Below are 5411 nucleotides of genomic sequence, written 5' to 3'. Positions count from 1 at the left end.
AGTTGCACATTAAGATGGATATTCCTAATCTGTAGGGACAACTGTCCTCACTGTGGGATGTAGCCTTTCCCCCCCCCCCCCCCCCCCCCCCCCCCCGCCCCACCTCCCCTTTTTTTTTTCCCTTGCCAAAGGATGTCATAGGTGAATGCATTTCTGCTGTGCACAGTGCGAATGCACACAGTAGAAAGGCATGAAAATTGTTAACCCGTTCTTATTTTAGCTGCCTGTGCTCTTTCTCTTCCCTTCTTTTTCATTCAGCTTGCAAGAATCTACTGCTTCTTTGCCCTGCTGCTATTTGCCTTAATAATGCTCAGTAAATCTATTATTTTCCAGCCTTGAGAAACTTTGGCTTTTTATTTTCTCTTATAATCCTATAGCTGATACTCAGTGACAGCCGAAGAATATTAAGGTGCTGGAAGAGATCCACTTTCCTGATTATCATTCACAGGTCTTCCACACTTAGAAGGCAGGAGAGAGCAACTTCTGTGCCTAAGCAAAGCCTAGGAGTCAGAACTGAGACTTCTCTGCCGCAATAGAGACTGGAAGTAGAGATATGTCATCGCTTGCATTTGTACCTCACTTTCCTTGTATCCCCTCTTCACGTAATAACATGGCCATTGTTGTGTCAGCCCCCTCATAAAAACTAACCCAAACTACAATCTTCCTTGGTGATTAAGAAAATAAAAGCCTCATTTGACTCTCAGGAGACTAAAATTGTGAGAAACTCAGCGGTTTGCCTATGGTCAAATAGGAAATCTGTGGAAGAGCAAGGCCCTGAGATCAGCTCTGCCTGGTCTCCCGCTTACATTTTATACTCCAGTTGATTTTTCATTACTGCAGTAGTTACCTCCTAATCTAATGACAGTTACTCCACTCACCAGGGGCATGTAAAGACCAATTCATTCCAGATTGGAAAGGTCTTTGAGAAAGCCTGAATGGAAGGTGCTATAGAAGTGCAATGTGTTATTAATAATCTCTCCTATCTGCATAAATCTCCTTTGAATCCTCCCGGTATCATTAAAAGTAAAATAATCCCTCAGCACAGTGGAAGAGCTCAAACCTTCTTTTCCCTTTGTAGGTGTCTGGCTGTTTGCTAAATGGAAAAAAAAAGGCCACACAAAACGCTGACATCTTTTTGTGACCCTCGCAGAGCTACGTAGAGCTAATGAGTTTGTTTTCACTTTTGTAGATGAAGTTTCCCGGGGCGGAGGGAATCCGGGGTGGTGCTGAGAAACCACGCTGCAAGCTCCCCAGGAACTTGGCTGAGACCACCAAACTTGTTTCATGTGTGGCCTCCCCTCTTGCCTCATTGGACCAGAATTATTTAATGAGCCTTCTGAGAAGCTGAGCTCTGGTCCCTTAAGCTGGAAAAGGATCGTGGGGCTCTCCACTACCAGACCACACAGTTTTCAGGCCCTCTTCTTTGCGAGAGGCTGTAACCGCTCCTTTCCTTTCAGCTGCTGATGGTGAAAGTGGGGAGAAAAGAGAACAATAACAAAACAAAATTGCTTCCCACAGCTGAGAAAATCACCCTCCCTTTATTATTTTTTCCCCTTTAGGAAAGAAATAAATAAAAGAGAAAGAACCCAAATGGGATCTCTCCCTCTTCAAACATACAAATGATCTTATGTTAGCAGTTGGGATTAAACATCTGTCTGGTGGTTATGTGATCATAACAGATGCTGTGTGCAAACGTTTCCTGCTAGCTTTGTTTTGGTTAATATTGTTTGTGTAGCACATTGGGTTGCATTCAGCTGAAGGGATATAGACTGCTTTTTTATTCCCCTCATCAACTTCTGCTCAACTTCAAGCAGCTCCATCACCTTTTAAAACAGAAATTGGAGGTGGGGGTGGAGGGGAAGAGGGTCATTGACTGATGTCATGTGGAAAGTGATGTCATACAATAGCGATGAAACAGCAATCCACCCGGGTTTTCAGTTGCTTTGATCTTCTGTTAGGCCTTTTTCCTCTCTGTTAGGTTGCCCTTGGGTCCACTTGGCCATGCAGCTGGAAATAAATACAGGGATATTGTAATGAGTTTTGCTGTGCAACTGGAGGACCATGAGCTCAGCTGCTCGGGATTTCCATTGTTCTTTCTGAGAAGCTGTGTTTCCAAACAGAGCCAGATGGATGCTGACACTGCACTCTTCGAAGGCATTAAGGTTTTCTTTCTTCAGGGTATTTTTATACTCCTCCTACAGCTAGGCAAACTGAGGCACAGACTTGTATCTTTAGCTGTCATGGCCAGAGAGAACACCTGCATCAGTATGAGGGGCTGCAAGTTTCTCATCCCCCGCTTCTTTTATCCTGGCTGAGGAACAGACACTCTATTTCCACAGTTTTGCCTTGTCACTTTGCTTCAGTAGCATCCAGCTGGATCACCCTGCTCTTTGCAGAGTTCCCTCAGCTGGTCTAAGCATCAGATGTGGCTTAGCACAAAGACCCTCTTTCTTCAAAGAATGAAGCTTGCAGCTTGCTGTCTGAATGCCACCCACATCAGCACCCACTCACTGATACTTCACCTCAGTCTCTAAAAGAGAGCTGCCTCTTGAGAGGTCACTATGCTTCAGTCAAAAAGAATCACTATTAATTCATGTCACTGAGAATAAATGTCCCCTTTTTCCTATCAGCACAACCTTGCAGAGCCCTTTTGAAGCAGTAACACCAAATAGAAGAGTTCTGTATCCATGGACAGGGATTGTGGGAGCTCTTGCTGACTTACACAGGTAAAAGACCCACATTGCAAGGACTACATATTGTCACAAGCAGATGGGCTTGCAAATGATGGCAGGTTTCATAGATGAGTATTCAAACCTGCTCAGCCCAAGGACTGGTAACTATCCCTTGAGACATGTCCTTTTACTAAGTGTTTTCCTCTTTGTTGTGTCTGCTAGCCCAGTTGTGGTTGTTTGCGTGTTAACATCTACCCATCACTTCTAGTCAAGAAGAGATTAAAATGATTCACATTAGATACAGTTGGAGCTGCCCTTTCCGACAATCTTTGAGGGACTTGGGTTCTTTCCACTGTAATTGCTGTGAAATGTGACTTCCTTTTGCTGGAAAGAAGGGCTGGTCCAGCAAATGAAATACCCAAGTGGAGGATGGAAAAGCTTTTGTTCAACAACTGTTGCAACCATGAACGTTTAATTCCCTTAAGCCTCAGTTTCCTCAGCCATAATTGTTCTTGATTGCCTACTTAATAAGTAGTTTGGATGAATCAACATTTCTCAGTGGAAATTGGTCATTTAAACATTCTTCTCCCACCTCTCACAACGCTTCTCTACTTCATGTATTTTCAGGAGAAGTAATTCTACTAATCACAATGAATTGCTTGTGGTGAGTTACAGAAGAGTAGGCAGCTTTCATTTTTTTTTTCCAACGAAGTTGGGGCCTTCCTAAAAGTAGTAGAAGAACTTTTGCTCGTAAGGATGGCACTAAATTTAAGAATGCAAAGCTTTTGGGACAAGGAAACACAAGGAGTCCCATAAGCCACTCATTGATGTTAAGTAGGATGATAAATTGTATTGCTACATTTATGAGCTGCAGCTTATCTCGTGTGTGATGGAAGTCATTTGGAAATTAAAATTCATCCAACTGACTGTGACCACACACATAGTCCTTTGGAAAGGAAAAGTATGTTTGTGCAATTGTGCTTCCATCTCCAAAACAGCCTTAGCCTTGTTGGGCAGCCAAGGTCAGGAGTATCCACAGACATCTCCTTCTGATTGGTGGGGTAGGAGGTGGTGACTCTGGCTCTCAGGGATCTCCCACATCGTTGCACTTACCTTCCCACTTCCAGCACATTGGAGGCACAGAACTGAAATAAGGAGGCACAGAACTGAAATAAATACAGAAATGAGCTGTGATTTGATACACAACTAACTGCATTAAGGAATGAAGAAAACACCATGGCAGAGCAACATGGGGGGAATAGCTCCTCTAGAACTCAGCACTGTAGATCTGTGACCAACCAGTGAACCCCCACATCCAGAGCAGTGCCCCGACCAGCATTAAATCTACTGTCCCTTACAGTTCTATGAGTCTGTGTTAGAGCGATCATCAAAGTTGTTCCTAGCTAACCGGGGGGCCACCAGGCCCCCCGGCCTTTGAGTCCCTCCACCATTCACCCAGTGTGCACCACCCAGTGTGCACCATGGAGACTCACCAGTGGTGACAGGAGGAGGATCCCTCTGCCCAGTTGGGCACAGCTTAGAGCTTCTGCCTTTCCTGAGGGGGATTAAAAAGGGGAGTGGGTGGGGAGGGCAAAGTGGCCACACCTGGGGTGGGAGGAGACTCCAACAAAGCCCAGGTGCTGTGGGTTTGGGGAGAAAAAGGAGCAGCTATAACATTCTGGTGTGATCAGATGTAGGTGGTCAAGCTCTGATAGGGAGCTTAGACTAGATGGTCTTTCAAGGTCCCTTCCAGCCCCTAATAATCTGTGATACTGGGAAATAGCTTCAGCTAAGTCACCTGCAACAGCATACTACCCAGGATATCCTCACAAGTGGCTATTTCTCATGTTGCCAAGCACATGAAATGATTCCACATGTTGGCTTCCGCTAATTCAATAATCTAGCAATATAAATTTAGATAATAGACCTTAATACCACGTTTCAAAATACACCCACAACACTTATTTCTCACTCTCACTCTCAAAAAAACTAAAAATAAAAGAAGTACACATTGTGAGGGCTCTCCTGATGAAATAATAAAACCCATTCTCATCTAGAAAAAAAGAATCATTATAGGAGGATGGTAATTTACTTTATATGACCTTCAATTGATTATTCTGGGCCTGCTACACAAATATCACAGGAGCTATTGATCGTAAAACCTACCAAATAGATCTCTAATAGCTTTTACTGAGGAAAAATAATTATGCTAGCACTGTGGTCAAACACACATAAACCAATGTGGAGGTATTAATGTATAGTATTATTACCCATCTGTCTGAGAAGTATGAGGAAGACGCTTGGCAGTAACATGCTATGTCTAAGCACCATGAAGGCTCAATATCTGGCTAACAATTACAGCCAGTTATACTGAAAAATTGATTACTGTAAGTAAAAGTACAGAGTGGAAAGCAGAGGCTGGAGCTTGCTTAATAAAAGTGAAATAATAACAACCATCATCCTAATTGTGGAGGAGTTCTGCTGTCTTATATACTTGGAGTAGAAAATTGAATTTTCCTCTGGTGCCTGCAGCAGGGCATCATTTCAGAAGCAAAGGTGTCCACCTTGGCTGGCCTGGAGATGGCCAATCAATGCTTGTAAAAGGCCAGGTTGTCTCAGCAAGGAGCAGACTATCTGTCTCGAAGGAAAAGAGCATAAAGAATCAGACGCCTACCACACCTGCCTCAAAACCTCGCATAATAAGCCACCTCTTGTGAAAGTTTAGTGATCTGGGAGGGA

At 43.7% G+C, this 5411-nt stretch overlaps 1 long non-coding RNA gene across 1 annotated transcript; it reads right to left on the bottom strand.

Annotated features, from left to right (window-relative positions):
- Positions 1 to 1153: 1153 nt before the first annotated feature.
- LOC135183157 (uncharacterized) lies at positions 1154 to 4208 on the bottom strand. The gene is made up of 2 exons (XR_010305431.1): positions 4166 to 4208; positions 1154 to 3838 (listed from the first exon to the last, which is right to left on the bottom strand). It is a non-coding gene; the product is annotated as an uncharacterized LOC135183157 (long non-coding RNA).
- Between the last annotated feature and the right edge of the window lie 1203 nt (positions 4209 to 5411).

This window comes from Pogoniulus pusillus, chromosome 17 (assembly GCF_015220805.1).
Source record: "Pogoniulus pusillus isolate bPogPus1 chromosome 17, bPogPus1.pri, whole genome shotgun sequence".
NCBI classification, from domain to species: domain Eukaryota; kingdom Metazoa; phylum Chordata; class Aves; order Piciformes; family Lybiidae; genus Pogoniulus; species Pogoniulus pusillus.
Note: the sequence above shows the minus strand (reverse complement) of the source record. Positions and strands in the feature narration are given on the sequence as shown.